Source organism: Salmo salar, chromosome 14 (genome assembly GCF_965601325.2).
Source record: "Salmo salar chromosome 14, fSalSal1, whole genome shotgun sequence".
In the NCBI taxonomy this organism is placed as follows: Eukaryota; Metazoa; Chordata; class Actinopteri; order Salmoniformes; family Salmonidae; genus Salmo; species Salmo salar.
Window position 1 is genome coordinate 70007501 of NC_138304.1, and position 19140 is coordinate 70026640.

Below are 19140 nucleotides of genomic sequence, written 5' to 3' on the forward strand. Positions count from 1 at the left end.
TTAGTGTCATGACAAACTAATCGCTGTACCCACATTTCACACAGGCCCACGCACACACGGATGTACGTGACATGCAAACGTACACACACACACACACACACACACAGTGAGTCAGCAGAATTGTATCAACGTGCTAGTCTTCTATTCACTTTGATTCAAACTTGTTGTCTTTGTTCCTATCCTTCATCTTCTCTGTCCTTTAACCAATAGGCCTTAAGCCCGAGCCAACGTTCTTTTCTCCTTCGGTCTCTCATTATTCTGGCCAGCTCATTAGCTTGTTTTCTCACCACAATCTCCCCCTCTCCCTCCTCCACTTGTTCATTCCTTCATCCATCTACCCCCTTCCCTCCCCCCTCTTTCGGCCTCCTTCCAGCCCACCCCTTCTATCTGTCACGTCGGCTTTTCTCCTCATTTGATCTGTTCTTCCTCAGACTCTGCCTTGTTTTGAACCGTCCGTCTCTCCTTCGCATCAATCTGCTGTTTCACTCCTCTTTTTCCATCCCTCTTTTCTTTGAGGTCAAAGCGCTTATAACCTACTTAAGCCAACCGTCCTCCACCTCACCCCCTCCCCACTCGCTTCCCTTTCTTCTCTACACTTGTCTTTCTTTCTTTAATCTGTTCATCATGACAAAGGGTGGCTGTTATAGATGCAGTATCTGGCAGTGCCTGGTTCTTGTCATCAGTATTCCTCCGTCATCCTTTTTCTCACTTCCCGTCTTGCCCGCCCTCCCTCCCTCCCTCCGTCAGTCTGTCTGTCTCTCGAGTGCTAATATAGAACAGAATGAAAGTCCAGTGAGTGCCAGGAGACTGCAGCAACAACCAAAAGAGAAGGAGAGAGCGAGAGGGGGGGATGAGCGAGCGAGGGAGAGGAGGAATGGCATGCAAAAGAGAGAGCAAAACCAGGCCTGAGTAAACTAATAAGGCAAAACATGCACATGACGCGCACATACAGTACAAACCATACACACCGACGGCAAACACGCAGACAGACACACACCCTGTATGTACCCCCAAAACACAGCTCCTCCGTGGCATGGGCCTTTTATAGTAAAGATTATTAAGGCAAGGACATCCAACTACAGGGCCACTCCATCAATTTGACTCTGGCCCTGAGCCCTTCAGTGACTGGCAATAAACGATAAACGAGTCAAGCACAGCCTCACTCTACCATTCGACACCCAGGTACTGCACCATCCTATGTAGCTCAGTCCCCCCCTCCCCCCTACAACCTGTTTAGAATACTGCAGCTGGTGATTGGACCGCATACTACATGTTTGCGCTGGTCAATTGAAATCGTCATACATAATTACCACCTTCTCATGGACATGTTTATCCTAAATTCTGATCCAGGTATTATGAGCAATACGGTTGTTTTGGGTAACATATGGTAGCGATTTTACACTACCAAAACAGGGCACATGGTGTCAATTATCTGGTGACATCGTGCTTAAATCAGACACTACCAAACACTAACAGACAGACAGCTACACCGTCACACACACGAGCAGCCAGAGGCCTGCTGCCCCCCCCAGGAGTCATGATAAGTGCCAGAACAGACACACTATGAATGCTCTGTAAGATGGTGGAACCCTAGGATGCAGACATCAAAGTGTGTTCAGTGTGTGCTGTGCTCGGACTCATTCTCTTACCGACTCATGTGATTCTTGAGTGCCTTAACATGCTCACGCACGCACCGCTTGAGAGACAGCAAGGTGGTGCTATCACCATCGACTAGAACAGCTAGAAACGCTAGGCCTACGACACACTGCTATGATACACTTGCCTCCTGGGGCTCAGAATAGTCTCCATTTAAAGAAAGGGTCCTTTGAAGTAGGAAAGAGCGACGGAGAGAGAGAGAGAGAGAGAGAGGGGGATGGACGGACGGAGAGAGAGAGAGGGGGATGGACGGACGGAGAGAGAGAGAGGGGGATGGACGGACGGAGAGAGAGAGAGGGGGATGGACGGACGGAGAGAGAGAGAGGGGGATGGACGGACGGAGAGAGAGAGAGGGGGATGGACGGACGGAGAGAGAGAGAGGGGGATGGACGGACGGAGAGAGAGAGAGGGGGATGGACGGACGGAGAGAGAGAGAGGGGGATGGACGGACGGAGAGAGAGAGAGGGGGATGGACGGAGAGAGAGAGAGAGAGTGGGGGATGGACGGACGGAGAGAGAGAGATGGACGGATGGAGAGAGAGAGAGTGGGGGATGGACGGACGGAGAGAGAGAGATGGACGGATGGAGAGAGAGAGAGAGAGAGAGAGAGAGAGAGAGAGAGAGAGAGAGAGGGGGGATGGACGGACGGAGAAAGAGAGAGAGAGAGAGAGAGAGAGAGAGAGAGGGATGGACAGAGAGAGAGAGGGATGGACGGACAGAGAGAGGGACGGACGGATGGAGAGAGGGACGAACGGAGAGAGGGACGGACGGAGAGAGAGAGAGGGACGGACGGACGGAGAGAGAGAGGGACGGACGGACGGAGAGAGAGAGGGACGGACGGACGGAGAGAGAGGGACGGACGGACGGAGAGAGAGAGGGACGGACGGACGGAGAGAGAGAGGGACGGACGGAGAGAGAGAGGGACGGACGGAGAGAGAGAGGGACGGACGGAGAGAGAGAGGGACGGACGGAGAGAGAGAGGAATGGACGGAGAGAGATAGGAATGGACGGAGAGAGATAGGTATGGACGGAGAGAGATAGGTATGGACGGAGAGAGATAGGAATGGACGGAGAGAGATAGGAATGGACGGAGAGAGGAGGAGGGAGAAAGAGAAAATGGAGGACAGGCAGGGGGATAGAGATGAGGCAATTAGAGGTCGACCGATTATGATTTTTCAACGCCGGTGCCGATTATTGGAGGACCAAAAAAGCCGATACCGATTAAATCGGCCGATTTTTATATATATAATGACAATTACAACAATACTGAATGAACACTTATTTTAACTTAATATAATACATCAATGAAATCAATTTAGTCCCAAATAAATAATGAAACATGTTCAATTTGGTTTAAATAATGCAAAAACAGTGTTGAAGAAGAAAGTAAAAGCGCAATATGTGCCAGGTAAAAAAGCTAACATTTAAGTTCCTTGCTCAGAACATATGAAAGCTGGTGGTTCCTTTTAACATGAGTCTTCAATATTCCCAGTTAAGAAGTTTTAGGTTGTAGTTATTATAGGAATTATAGGACTATTTCTCTCTATGCCATTTGTATTTCATATACCTTTGACTATTGGATGTTCTTATAGGCACTATAGTATTGCCAGCCTAATCTCAGGAGTTGATAGGCTTGAAGTCATAAACAGCGCTGTGCTTCAAGCATTGCTAAGAGCTGCTGGCAAACACAGCAAAGTGCTGTTTGAATGAATGCTTACGAGCCTGCTACCACCACTCAGTCAGACTGCTCTATCAAATATCAAATCATAGACTTAATTATAATATAATAAACACACAGAAATACGAGCCATAGGTCAATAATATGGTCAAATCCGGAAACTATCATTTCGAAAACAAAACGTTTATTCTTTCAGTGAAATACGGAACCGTTCCGTATTTTATCTAACGGGTGGCATCCCTAAGTCTAAATATTCCTGTTACATTGCACAACATTCAATGTTATGTCATACCTTCAGGCTCTGATCAGGCCCTACACCCAAACAAGGGCACTCCGTTCATCCACCTCTGGCCTGCTCGCCTCCCTACCTCTGAGGAAGCACAGTTCCCGCTCAGCCCAGTCAAAACTGTTCGCTGCTCTGGCACCCCAATGGTGGAACAAGCTCCCTCACGACGCCAGGACAGCGGAGTCAATCACCACCTTCCGGAGACACCTGAAACCCCACCTCTTTAAGGAATACCTGGGATAGGATAAAGTAATCCTTCTAACCCCCCCCCCCTTAAAAGATTTAGATGCACTATTGTAAAGTGGTTGTTCCACTGGATATTATAGGTGAATGCACCAATTTGTAAGTCGCTCTGGATAAGAGCGTCTGCTAAATGACTAAAATGTAAATAATTATGAAAAATTCTGGCAAATTAATTACGGTCTTTGTTAGGAAAAAATGGTCTTCACACAGTTCGCAACGAGACAGGCGGCCCAAACTGCTGCATATACCCTGACGCAAATGCGCTTTTGTTAAATCACCACCCGTTTGGCGAAGTTGAAGTAGGCTGTGATTTGATGATAAATTAACAGGCACCGCATTGATTATACGCAACGCAGGACAAGCTAGTTAACCGAGTAATATCATCAACCATGTGTAGTTAACTAGTGATTATGTTAAGACTGATTGTTTTTTATAAGATAAGTTTAAAGCTAGCTAGCAACTTACATTGGCTCCTTGCTGCACTCGTGTAACAGGTGGTCAGGCTGCCACGCAGTCTCCTCATGGATTGCAATGTAATCGGCCATAATCGGCGTCCAAAAATGCTGATTACCGATTGTTATGAAAACTTGAAATCAGCCCTAATTAAAACCGGCCATGGCGATTAATCGGTCGACCTCTAGAGGCGATATTTAGATAGTTGATGGGGAGAGGGAATGAGACAGACCAAATACACAAAAAGAGAGGATAGAGAGAAAGAGAGCGAGTGGGAGGGATATAATGTGTTTGGAATCCCCCTCTGGGGCTAGATGCAGCAGTACAGTGTTGATGAATGCGCATCTGAAAACCCTATTTATTCAGATGAGGGCAGGCCAGACATTGCCAAAAAGGCAGCCATCACGTACCCACACACACACACACACCCACACACACACACACCCACACACTCGAGAAAGAGACAGAAGTATTGATCGTTACCTAGCTAAAACACTCGTAAAAGGGAGCCTTTGTGGAGACCGGGCTCTAAGCAACTGTGTGTGTGTGTGTGTGTGTGTGTCGGTCTTGCTTTCCCTGTGACTCAGCACTGCTTATCGAATGAGACACACAGGCACAAAGACAACATAGCATCATAATATACTGACGGCAGGGCGTTACAGGTCAATGTAAAGCACTTTGAGCAAGGAAGGTCTAGATCAACTAATTACCACTATCAACGGAGGTTGATTATTGGTAACAACAGTAAAAGGGTCACCAGCAACTGTGGGGTTAAAGGCCTACACTATAGTAGGCATAGAAATAGAATTACTTGACACACATAAACCCCATTGTGTGAGCCGTATCATAAAACAATCATTGCAAAATAACAAGTTACAGTATGCTGTCAGGAACCCTGCCATTTAAGGCAAAACACACACGCAGTCTGAAGTAACAGAGGAAAGAGTGGGTGGTGTGAGGAAAATAATGAGTGATGAGATGGAAATAGAGAGAAAGACAGAGGGAAAGAAAGAGAAAAGGGGGAAAGATGCAGAGAAGGTCTGTGCTGTGGCGATTAGGCTCTGGAGACTCCGGAAGGATGAAAAGATGCAGAGGACCTTCTGCAGGGCTGATAACCAGGACACAGAGACACACAGACAGAGAGAAAGACAAATGTACAAATGATCTCTCTCACACAAAGATGTATGACAGTGGTATACAAGACGTAAAAGGGCAACACACATTCAGAAATATGCTCTCTCGGCCTGATCCTGGACAAGCCCCCAAATATGTAGCCTACATTTCCACGAGTAAAAGAGAGTGAGTGGAAAAGAGAAAGAGAGAAAAATGCCCCTGACCTGAGGGAACTGCTTTGTGGTGACCTGGGGTGGAGATAGAGGACTGTCAGTTGCAGAGTCCAGTCCCTCTCTAGAGCTTTCCCAGTCTATCTGGGTGGCGCCCCCTGCCTCTGGGGAGGTTAGTGGCAGGTCGCTGGCATAGCCCGAGGACAGAGGGTCCTGTACCGAGGGTCCATCGGCTTTTGTAGTTTCCTGGGTCCCCATAAGGTTGGTTGTCATATTGAGACCTGAGGTGTCCATTTTGGCTCTCCTTTGGGTCAAGCCAACCCTGCTTAGCTGGGTGGCTCCCCCCGTCTCTGGGGAGATGCGGGGCAGATCGCTGGCATAGGCAGAGGAAAGAGGGTTCTGTATTAATAGTCCCTCTTGGACCTGCGCTGGTTTATCCAGACTGAGTTCCTTGACTTTTGTAGTTTCCTGGGTCCCCATAAGGAAAGTGGTCCTGGCATCCATTTTGGCTCTCTTGCTGTCTTCCTCAGAAAGATGTACTTTGAGGATGTTCCCAGTCACAGTGGATGCGGCTGGAGGTTCGGCACATAACTCTACTTCTACCTCTTTGTCATGGTAACTGTCCCCTCTCCAAACCGGGGACCCAAAGTCACTAGGGTAGACTGTCCTCACAACACACAGCCGGCCCTCCACCTCGCGAATGTGGACCACCCCTTTGCGCTCCTTTGCCGAAGGGTTGTTAAAAGCAACCCCCAGCGTCCCTGCTAGCCCACCCCCACCTTCATCCTCCACCTCCTCTTTCTCCTTTTCTCGTTTTTTCCCCCGTTCCCTTTCTTTCTTGGGTCTTCGTATACAAGGCCTCTCCAGGACCCCTTGTTCTCGCTCCCTGACTTTGCAGACTCGACCCCCACCAGGGGTGGTGTGCACCTGGGACGGAAAAGATGGGTCAGGGTTATCTGGGGTCGGGGTGGGGTCCTCACTGGGTTGCCCTTGGCTGCTTGGGTCCTCTATGGTACTGCTCGTCCCCCCTTCCTCACTCCCAGCTCCGGGGTAGGACAGCCTTCTCCACACTGGGCTTGGCTCAGGGGACAGTTCCAGCACTCTGCTACCACCCAACCCCCCCATGCTGTCACTCGTGGAGTCCGTACAGAGAGCACTGGGAAGGGGCAGTCTGGATTGAGTTTGGACATGAGGCACAGTTAAATTGGTGATTTTGGCTCCGACGTCACTCATAGTGTTGAACGAGGCCGTGGTTGCCTCTGTGACAGTACCTTTGTCCTCTTCATCTTCTTCCTCCGGTATGTTGCTTATCCTTACGCTTTCCACCTCCGAGCCTACCGACGACCCTCCTTTCTGGTGCTTCTTTCCTTTGCGTTTTCGCCGGAAGCGGAGGCGCCGTTTGTGGTTGGGGGACAGTGGGGGGAAGCCGTGTCCTCCCTCCCTAGGAGGCCTCACACAACCCATAGAGCTTCCCATCTCCGAGTGAATGATTGAGGGAAGGGAAGGACAGAGGAGACAAAAATAGAATGCAAAAAACACACTCAGGTGGACAGGCACACCAGAGTAGCAGAGAGTGACGGACGAAAGCGATATCAATGTGACACTTGCTCACGGTGTGACGTTAGTGACAGCAGGTTTAGCTATGGTTGCTTGCCAGGAGTATAGAAAGTGACAATGACGAGACGGGATGTGGGCTCTCGTCACCTTCTCATAGGGTCTGGTTCAGTCCAGCCGGCCGAGGTGCCTCCTGCAGGCTTGCGTGTCACAGCTCTCGTCTGTCCGTAGGTGCTCCTCTCCTCTCCTCCTCCTCCTCCTCCTCTCGTTGCAGCTGTTGCCTCACCTCACCTAGGCAACACCGCTGTCAGCCCTGTCTGTTCTTGCTCGCTCTCCAAGGCCCCCCCACTGTCGCTACAGGCAGGTCACGGACGTCCCAGCAGGGTCCCAGCACTAACGTCAAGGACACTGAGGCAGACACATGTCAGCAGACTCAGCACAGCTTACCAGAAAATAGATTTGGCTTCAGGCTTTAGTCGTTCATTCCTCCAAAGTTTGGCAGGTGAGAACGAAAGTCAACGTGGCTCAAACATACTACATGTTGAACGAGGCTCGGAGAGTCTGATGTGTGAGACGGTGAGTCAGAGCACTGCAGCGTCCTCTTCAGCTCAACAGTCGTTTCACACAGACAACGTCGGCGTGTGCGTGAGAGAAGTCCATGGGGTCTCTGGCGTTGCCTGTGATGGAATCAGTGCTCGTCTCATCTCATATCTGAAATTCCTCAGAGTGTGAGACGCGAGGGAGCTGCAGTGCAGTGCAGACACACACACACACACACACACTCACACATGCAATGTGTCTGACTCGGTGCACATCATCGCAGTCGCTCGGCAGCGGAATGAAAAAAGAAAAAATCCCGTCATCTGCAATTCCGCTCTGCATTCGCCATCCTGCACACACGCAGTTTGTTGGTAATTTCTTTTCCCTGTCGTTCCGCGGATACTGTAATCCAAGTACTTTATACAGGCTCGCCTCCAGGTATCCACAATCATATATTATTAATAACTCTCCACTCCTGCGATAATGTTATTGTTGTCAGCGCCGTAACAGCCAACAACAGTCATAGTAGTGGAGTTGGTGATAGCATTAGTTCTGTAGTAGCCGGCGGTGTCCCATTCTGCTGAGACAGCATGCTAATATCCACCATCCAGATTGGTGGTGGGTGATAGTGGACAGTCAGCCAATACGCTGACAGCTTGTTAACTCAAAATCAGAGCCTCGACGGCGGCGACTCAGACTCCTCGCCATTCCCCACGATCCCCCCTGTTCATGGAGTCACTGCGTCAGGTGCCGTTTGATTTCCTTCAGTTTCCCCGGTTGTTAACCACACGAGAGGTCTCAGTACGAAGGAAACCGACGGGGGGGCGTTGAACGAGCGTTAAAGCAACGTTACGGTGCGGACTTGAAAGTCTCCAAGTGATACGGGTAACCATGGGACCAGGAAGAGAGGTGAAGAGATCCTGAATGGTAGGTGTCCTGCATTATCCTTCAATGACTACCAATCCCACATTGCATTAGGAGTGGTAAGATACCTGCAGCGTTGTCTCATAGAAAATCCAGACAACCCGGGAAGCTGGTAGTGGTTCCTGTAGCTTGGCCTCTGGTGCTATATCAGGTTTAAATCCAGGGCACGGCGAGGAAGAGCGTAGAGACCCCATCTTTAGCTTTCCAGACGTCACGTGGCTCCCCCATTGATGCCGGCCTTGAGCTTATCCCCCCCTCCAACGGAGGATTGCTGGGAGATCGTGCTGGTGGCTGGTGCTATCCAATCACCAACCCCTCAGTCCATGTCCAACCTTAGAACTGTCTGTCAGCCAGGCAGGCTTTTTCAGTCATCCCTGCTGACAGTCTTCGACACTGCTCTAGTACTCCAGTATATAAGCATCCACAATCATCCAGGTCTGTATGTGTTCCCAGTATGAGGCCACAGGCGTGCATGCAAAGAGGGTCTGGTTGCAGACAACCACGCAGACAGACAGGCGGTTGGTTAAAAAGGCACTCCCTCTCCACTCGTCTCCTCCGGTCTGGTTAATGGAATTAGCAGTGGTGGCTGGGCTGGGCTACAGGAGGCTGGGCTACAGGAGGCTGGGCTAAACTGGGTTAGACTTGGTTAGGGAAGGTCCAGTATCCCCCGGCTTTAGCCGTCCTCCTGACGCTGCCTGCAAACAAACAGCTGACTGGGAAAGGAAAAGTCCAGTAGTCTGCAGCTCCTTGGTTGGTTATAGAGAGAGATGGAGGAGGAGAGGGGGATCCGAATGAAGGGAGAACAAGGTCCCCGTCAGACAGGCATGATCGGATTGATCCAATAAACACAGTGTTCCTGGGAGAGAAGCAAAATGTGTGTGTGTGCAGCTGAAGAGAGAGCAAGTGTGTGTGTGTGTGTGTGTGTGTGTGTGTGTGCCTGCAGGGCTGGGCGATCCTCCAATCAGCTGTGTGTGTATGTGTGAGCCGAGGTCTGTAGATCCAGGGGAAACCGGGAGACACCGTAACAGTAGGCAGCCTGTATTCCGCTCTCTGTCGCTGGCTTCTCTCGGTCGTGTTCTCCCTCGCTCGCAGGCAGAGAGAAAAACGCTCTATCTTCACAACCTCTGCAGCTATAGCTCTCTTTCTCCCACCCTCTTTTCTCCTCCTCCTATCCGCTTCCTCGTTCCTCCCTCCCTCCTCCTCTCGCTCTCTCTCTGGCATACTCTCTACTGCTCTCTTGGTGTGACACACACACACACACCGATATGCTATTTTTTGGGGGGTCCGATACAGATAGATTTTGTGGGGGGGGGGGGGGGGGGGCGACAAAGTTTACTGATATGATATATCCTCCATTATAAACTGGGTGGTTCGAGCCCTGAATGTTGATTGGCTGACAGCCGTGGTATATCAGGGGGGGTTTGTGATATATGACCAATATACCACGGCTAAGGGCTGTATCCAGGCACTCTGCGATGTGTCGTGCATAAGAACAGCCCTTAGCCGTGGTATATTGGCCATATACCACACCCCCTCGTGCCTTATCGCTTAAATCCATTTATCCAAGATGGCGTAGCAGTCAGACGTCCTTTGTCCTCGTCGTGTGTGTGTGTGTGTGTGTGTGTGTGTGTGTGTATATATATATATATATATATATATTTACACACACACACACACACACACACACACACACACACACACACACACACACATACATACATAAATAATTTTTTTCCCGCATATCTTTTTATATACACACGCACACACATTTTTTTTCTTCTAAAAACTCAACTTCAAAACACTCTCCTGCAACCCGCATTGCGAATCTGTTTGTTTCTTTAAAAAATATTATTCACCTCAAATCTGAAATCCACAAAAGAAGCTAGCCAGTTCACTAGCTAAGGTTAGAATTCAGCTAACCACGGTTGGCAGTCATCAGCTATCCTTTAGCTCGCAATGCTATCGGCAGTTTAGTACAACGTGACTCAGACCAGACCATACCGGTCCTATTTTCTCTCCATATCCCCTGATTCCTACCGCAAGCTCTGGACATTTACACCTGGATCTTGCAGCTAGCTAGCTGCTACCCGAGTGACTATTGGCTAACGTTGGTCCCAGAGGAAACACCAATTATCCCGGAGCTAGCCAGCTGAAGAGTTCCATCAGCCACTCCTGGGCTACAATCACCTAGCCAGACCCATTTTACTGCCGATGCGGAGCCCCACCGGGCCTTCACGACTGGACTACCAACGTTATCTGCCCGAGGGAGTTATTCAACTGGCCCCTCCGTCGCGACGTAACCTGAACGCCCATCTGCGGCCCACTATTCGTTAGCTGTCTTGAGCATATCGGCTGCTAGCTGAATAGGTATATCGGACAATTTTCCTGGGCCACTATAACTATAACTATTTTGCCAAATGGACTGGTCCCCTCTACCACATGGAACCGCACTAATCTACCGACGGAAACGCATGAGGTGGCTAAAAACAGACCTCCGTCTTCTGCTAGCTTGCTACCCATGGCCCGGCTAGCTGTCTGAATCGCCGTGACCTCAACCAACCCTCACTACTCACTGGACCCTTATGATCACTCGGCTAAGCATGACTCTCCTTAATGTCAATATGCCTTGTCCATTGCTGTTTATTGGCTTATTTCACTGTAGAGTCTCTAGCCCTGCTCAATATACCTTATCCAACCCTTCAGTTCCACCACCCACATATGCGATGACATCACCTGGTTTCAATGATGTTTCTAGAGAAAATATCTCTCTCATCATCACTCAATGCCTAGGTTTACCTCCACTGTATTCACATCCTACCATACCTCTGTCTGTACATTATACCTTGAATCTATTTTATCGCCCCCAGAAACCTGCTCCTTTTACTCTCTGTTCCGGATGTCCTAGACGACCAATTCTCATAGCTTTTAGCCGTATCCTTATCCTACTCCTCCTCTGTTCCTCTGGCGATGTAGAGGTTAATCCAGGCCCTGCAGTGCCTAGCTCCACTCCTATTCCCCAGGCACTCTCTTTTGTTGACTTCTGTAACCGTAAAAGCCTTGGTTTCATGCATGTTAACATTAGAAGCCTACTCCCTAAGTTTGTTTTATTCACTGCTTTAGCACACTCTGCCAACCCGGATGTCCTAGCCGTGTCTGAATCCTGGCTTAGGAAGACCACCAAAAACTCTGAAATCTCCATCCCCAACTACAACATTTTCAGACAAGATAGAACTGCCAAAGGGGGCGGTGTTGCAATCTACTGCAGAGATAAATAAAGGTGAAATAAATAAAAAATAACCTGCAGAGTTCTGTCCTACTATCCAGGTCTGTACCCAAACAATTTGAACTTCTACTTTTAAAAATCCACCTCTCTAAAAACGAGTCCCTCACCATTGCCACTTGCTATAGACCACCCTCTGCCCCCAGCTGTGCTCTGGACACCATATGTGAACTGATTGCCCCCCCATCTATCTTCAGAGATTGTGCTGCTAGGTGACCTAAAGTGTGACATGCCTAACACCACAGCCATCCTACAATCTAAGCTTGATGTCCTCAATCTCACACAAATGATCAATGAACCTACCAGGTACAACCCCAAAGCCGTAAACACGGGCACCCTCATAGATATCATCCTAACCAACTTGCCCTCTAAATACACCTCTGCTTTTTTCAACCAAGATCTCAGCGATCACTGCCTCATTGCCTGTATCCGTAATGGGTCAGCAGTCAAATGACCTCCACTCATCACTGTCAAACGCTCCCTGAAACACTTCAGCGAGCAGGCCTTTCTAATCGACCTGGCCCGGGTATCCTGGAAGGATATTGACCTCATCCCGTCAGTAGAGGATGCCTGGTTATTCTTTAAAAATGCCTTCCTCACCATCTTAAATAAGCATGCCCCATGCACGAAATTCAGAACCAGGAACAGATATAGCCCTTGGTTCTCTCCAGACCTGACTGCCCTTGACCAGCACAAAAACATCCTGTGGCGTTCTGCATTAGCATCGAACCGCCCCCGTGATATGCAACTTTTCAGGGAAGTTAGAAACCAATATACACAGGCAGTTAGAAAAGCCAAGGCTAGCTTTTTCAAGCAGAAATTTGCTTCCTGCAACACAAACTCAAAAAAGTTCTGGGACACTTTAAAGTCCATGGAGAATAAGAGCACCTCCTCCCAGCTGCCCACTGCACTGAGGATAGGATACACTGTCACCACCGATAAATCTACTATAATTGAGAATTTCAAGAAGCATTTTTCTACGGCTGGCCATGCTTTCCACCTGGCTACCCCTACCCCGGTCAACAGCACTGCACCCCCCATAGCAACTCGCCCAAGCCTTCCCCATTTCTCCTTCTCCCAAATCCAGTCAGCTGATGTTCTGAAAGAGCTGCAAAATCTGGACCCCTACAAATCAGCCGGGCTAGACAATCTGGACCCTTTCTTTCTAAAATTATCTGCCAAAATTGTTGCAACCCCTATTACTAGCCTGTTCAACGTCTCTTTCGTGTTGTCTGAGATTCCCAAAGATTGGAAAGCAGCTGCAGTAATCCCCCTCTTCAAAGGGGGGGGACACTCTTGACTCAAACTGCTACAGACCTATATCTATCCTACCCTGCCTTTCTAAGGTCTTCGAAAGCCAAATTAACAAACAGATTACCGACCATTTCGAATCCCACCGTACCTTCTCCACTATGCAATCTGGTTTCAGAGCTGGTCATGGGTGCACCTCAGCCACGCTCAAGGTCCTAAACGATATCTTAACCGCCATCGATAAGAAACAATACTGTGCAGCCGTATTCATTGACCTGGCCAAGGCTTTTGACTCTGTCAATCACCACATCCTCATCAGCAGACTCAACAGCCTTGGTTTATCAAATGATTGCCTCGCCTGGTTCACCAACTACTTCTCTGATAGAGTTCATTGTGTCAAATCGGAGGGCCTGTTGTCCGGGCCTCTGGCAGTCTCTATGGGGGTGCCACAGGGTTCAATTCTTGGGCCAACTCTTTTCTCTGTATACATCAATGATGTCGCTCTTGCTGCTGGTGAGTCTCTGATCCACCTCTACGCAGACGACACCATTCTGTATACTTCTGGCCCTTCTTTGGACATTGTTAACTACCCTCCAGACGAGCTTCAATGCCATACAACTCTCCTTCCGTAGCCTCCAACTGCTCTTAAATACAAGTAAAACTAAATGCATGCTCTTCAACCGATCGCTGCCTACACCAGCCCGCCCGCCAAGCATCACAACTCTGGACGGTTCTGACTTAGAATATGTGGACATCTACAAATACCTAGGTGTCTGGTTAGACTGTAAATTCTCCTTCCAGACTCACATCAAACATCTCCAATCCAAAATTAAATCTAGAATTGGCTTCCTATTTCGCAACAAAGCATCCTTCACTCATGCTGCCAAACATACCCTCGTAAAACTGACCATCCTACCGATCCTCGACTTCGGCGATGTCATTTACAAAATAGCCTCCAACACCCTACTCAACAAACTGGATGCAGTCTATCACAGTGCCATCCGTTTTGTCACCAAAGCCCCATATAGTACCCACCACTGCGACCTGTACGCTCTCGTTGGCTGGCCCTCGCTTCATACTCGTCGCCAAACCCACTGGTTCCAGGTTATCTACAAGACCCTGCTAGGTAAAACCCCGCCTTATCTCAGCTTGCTGGTGACCATAGCAGCACCCACCCGTAGCACGCGCTCCAGCAGGTGTATTTCACTGGTCACCCCCAGGGCCAATTCCTCCATTGGCCGCCTCTCCTTACAGTTCTCTGCTGCCAATGACTGGAACGAACTACAAAAATCTCAGAAACTGGAAACACTTCTCTCCCTCACCAGCTTTAAGGACCAGCTGTCAGAGCAGCTCACAGATCACTGCACATAGCCCATCTATAAATAGCCCAAACAATTACCTCATCCCAAACTGTATTTATTTATTTTGCTCCCTTGCACCCCAGTATTTCTACTTTGCACATTCACCTACTGCAAATCTACAATTCCAGTGTTTTAAAATGCTATATTGTATTTACTTCGCCACCGTGGTTTTTTTATTGCTTTTACCTCCCTTATCTCACCTAATTTGCTCACATTGTATATAGACTTGTTTTTGTACTGTTTTATTGACTATGTTTTTTTTTTACTCCATGTGTAACTCTGTTATTGTATGTGTCGAACTGCTTTGCTTTATCTTGGCCAGGTCGCAGTTGTAAATGAGAACTTGTTCTCAACTTGCCTACCTGGTTAAACAAAGGTAAAATAAATAAATAAAATAATATAGACTGTTACAGCAGTGAAAATGAAAAAGTTCCACTGTTCCACACTGAGTTCTCATAAATTGTCATCCAAAATAGCAATTGTCCAAGAAGTATGTTTCAGATGTTCATTTCTTACATTGTGACAATAATGACATGAGAATGGCCACAAATGATTAGATAAGCATGATATTTCCTTATTTCATACTATGTATTGAATTTCGGTTACTATGTATCCGACACCGATGTATTGGTAAAAAGGTCAATATCAGCTGTTAAGATCGGTGAACCGATATATCGGTCGGGCTCCACAAAGACACGACTCAAAAGCTTCCCAGGCTGGCCAGCTGCTACAGAAAAATAAATCGGTGTTGATTCTCTGCAATACCGGAGATAATTAAAGCAAGTTGAAAAAGAGTAAAGAAGGATGCAGGAGAGGAGGGTGTTGAGGAGTTTCTGAAAAGATCAACAGGGATGTAATGGCAAGAGAGAGGGATGGGGAAATGAGGGAGAGAAGGAAAGAGAGGGGGATACAAAGAGGGATGGGGAAATGAGGGAGAGAAGGAAAGAGAGGGGGATACAAAGAGGGATGGGAAAATGAGGGAGAGAACGCATGAGAGCCTCTGCACCAGTTAAAGCTTTTTCGCTCACACACACACACACACACACACACACACACACACACACACACACACACACACACACCTTAAAACACTCAAATCTCACTGTGCATGTGGGTGGTGGACAACTGTACGAGCACACACACAGTCCACATCAAGAAACACACACACACAAGGACCTGAGGCAGTGTATGGCAGCTTAGAGATCTACCCACAGTCCCAAAATAAAATACCATTACAAACATAAACGCATAGTATTCTCCAGTGACGGTAGATCAGCTACTTGTAGAGGAGTCCAATCCACAGCTCTCCAATTACCCCCACAGTGGAAAACAGACAATAAGACCCAAAATCAGGTCTCTGAGGCCTTCAGGCCTTCACCATGGATATGATGTGCTGGAAGCCTCCAACTACCAATTAGCTACCTGAAAGCTGTCACATTTACTATGCAATTCTTTCTGCCACAACATAAAACATAAAAGCTGATTTCAAGTCGGTTTTGATGTTTCACCCTCTAAATGATGGAGGTTAGGTGGTCTATAGAAATGACCTTGACTAACCTGTACCCCTGCACATTGACTCGGTACCGTACCCCCTGTGTATAGACTTGTTATTGTTATGTAATTTTGTTCTGTTACTTTTTTATTTCATTTTTTTTTTTTTTTACTTTAGTTTATTTACTACATATTTTCTTTACTCTATTTCTTCAATTGCATTGTTGGTTAAGGGCTTGTAAGTAAGCATTTCACGGGTAGGTCTACACCTGTTGTATTCGGCGCATGTGACTAATAAAATTTGATTTGCACGAATTAAAGAGCCAGGCCAGAGTGGATTAGCCAATCACATGCAGCCACAGCTCAGGGAGAGGCGGGGTTTGTGAGAGGGGTGGGGTGTTGTTGGCTGAGAACATTGTTAGTGCGCCAGGTCATCTATGAAGCTAGGATAACTGGTGACCCCTAGTGGTCAAAATGAGGAGCTGCAGCCAACCTTGAACTGTTGTGCCAGGGTAAATTATGCGTACTGAATTTACATAGCGCTATACATTTTTCAATGCTGTCGGTAGGTCACAAACATGTGCAATGATCCATATAGTATACTACAAGGCTTGTCCCCAGAATATATTGTTGTAAAACACAACACTTTTTGGGGAAGGTGTCCTTTAAAAAAAGATATATATATTTTATTTAACTAGACAAGTCAGTTAAGAGCAAATTCTTATTTACAATGACAACTATTATCCGTTAGGTGAGTGAACATCGTAGCCAAACATTGACTTCAAATGATGGATTAAGTACCAAGTGGAGGACAACTGCCAGACATTGCTGCCTTGAGGGCCAGAGCCGGGCTGAGTCTCTCTAAAATTGAATTGAAGTGGCTGGTGTTGAGAAGGAGCGCTGAGACAGCAACTTGTCTAGCCTGCAGTCGGAGAGAATGCTTTGCTAACGTGACACATCTTTGAAATAATGAAGAACTGGTCTTAACTAGACATGACAGAGTGTGGAGTCATAGGCCTCTGGTTCTACCCCTAACAACAGAGCTTCGTCCAATGACGAATTCTCCTTTTGGCCTGACAGAGTCCTCCAATCAGCAGCAAACTTTAGGGGGACAGTTTCCTGGAATAACTTCCCTCCCTACTTTCTGGCCATGCAGTGCTTTCTGACCCCACATTTTACCTACTAAAACCAAACCCTATATCCTTGCCCGTAATCATTACAATAAATGAATATGTGCTTTCTAGCACGCCATCTGGTGACTCCCAATGACATTGTTGCTCCTTGCAAATCCCAGGTCATAATGTGCTGTTCAGACTTTTTACACGTGTTCACATATGTAATTTACATTAAGTTGATGTACTCGTCTGTCATTTTCAGTTTCTGTATTTTGTGTTATTATTCAATAAAATCATGTTCATATAGGATTGGTTATATTTTTGGAGAATGAAGTAAACAGATCCTAAGCGCTCACTATGAAACCGTGCAGTCTGTCTCTGTCCTCTGCCTTAACAGCAACCTGGGCTAGCTGCGTTGCCTCTTTCAGCACTAGCTCTTTTGACAAAAGTATTCAGACCCCTTGGATGTCTTCACATTGTGTTACAAAGTGGGATCGACATGGATTCAATTGTAATGTGTCAACAATCAACACTAACATGATTTAAAGATGAATACAAATTCAAAAACTCAAATATGGTCGTTGCGCAAGTATTCATCTCCCTGAGTCAACATGTTAGAAACCCCTTTGTCATCGATTACAGCTGTGAGTGTTTCTGGGTAATTCTCAGAGCTTTGCTCACCTAGATTGTACAATATTTGACTATTATTCTTTTCAAAATTCTTTAAGCTCTATCAAGAAGATGAGGATCATGGCTAGAAAGCAATTTAAATCACTTGCCATCGATAGATTTTTAAACAGATTTAAGTCAAAACTAACTTGGCCACTCAGGAACATTCAGTGTCTTCTTGGTAAGCAACTCCATTTGAAGATTTGGCTTTGTGTTGTAGGTTATTGTCCTGCTGAAAGGTAAATTTCTCTCCCAGTCTCTGGAGAAATGCAGACTCAACCAGGATTTCATCTAGGATTTTTCCTGTGCTTAGCTCGATTACGTTTATGTTAATCCTGGAAAAACTCCCCAGTATTCGCTGATGTCAAGCATACCCATAACATGATGCAGCCACCACCATACTTGAAAATAAGGAGGCAGTTACTCAGTGATGTGTTGGATTTGCCCCAAACGATGCTTTGCATTTAGGCCAGAAAGTCTACGTATATCTTCGCTGTTATTTTTTAATTCTCAGTATTACTTTAGATGCATGTTTTGGAATATTTTTTTATATGTTTATTTGTATTTTTCTCACTCTGTCATTTAGGTCATTATTGTGGAGTCACTACAATGTTGCTGATCCATCCTCAGTTCTCCCATCACAGACATTGAATTCTGTAGCCGTTTTAAAATCATCATCACCTGAGAAGTGTCCTTCCTGTCCTGCAGCTCAGAAGGACGACTGCATCTTTGATGGTTTAATACATCATCCACAGCATAATTATTAACTTGACCATGCTTAAAAAGAGATATTCAATGTCTGATTTGTTATGGTTGTTACCCATCTACCAATCACTACCCTTCTTCATGAGGCTTTCGAAAAGCTCCCTGGTCCTTGTAGTTGAATCTGTGCTTGAAATGCAATTTCACCCGGGCTGAATCACAACCGGCCCGTGATTGGGAGTCCCATAGGGTGGTGCACAATTAGCCCAGCGTCGTCCGGGTTTGGCTGGTGTAGGCTGTCATTGTTAATTTGTTCTTAACTGACTTTTTAAAATTCAACACTTGATTGAGGGACCTTAGACGTACAGTAGTTATGGGGGAGAGAGGAGGTTTAGTCGTTCAAAAATCATGTGAACCCCTGTTATTTCACACAGAGTGAGTCCATGTTACTTATGTGATTTAAGCCCATTTTACTCCTGAACTAATTCAGGCATGCCTAAACAAAGCAGCTGAGTAATTAATGACCATTTTTCATTCGTATATATACACATTTATAAATCCCCCCCCCCCCCCCCCCCCCCCCCCCCCCCCCCCCACACACACACACACACACACACACACACACACACACACACACAGTTGAAGTCAGAAGTTT

General features: G+C 47.1%; 1 protein-coding gene across 1 annotated transcript in view; it reads right to left on the reverse strand.

Moving 5' to 3' along the window:
* LOC106570016 (microtubule-actin cross-linking factor 1) overlaps window positions 1–19140 on the reverse strand; it is a 280592-nt gene that overhangs the window by 120772 nt on the left and 140680 nt on the right.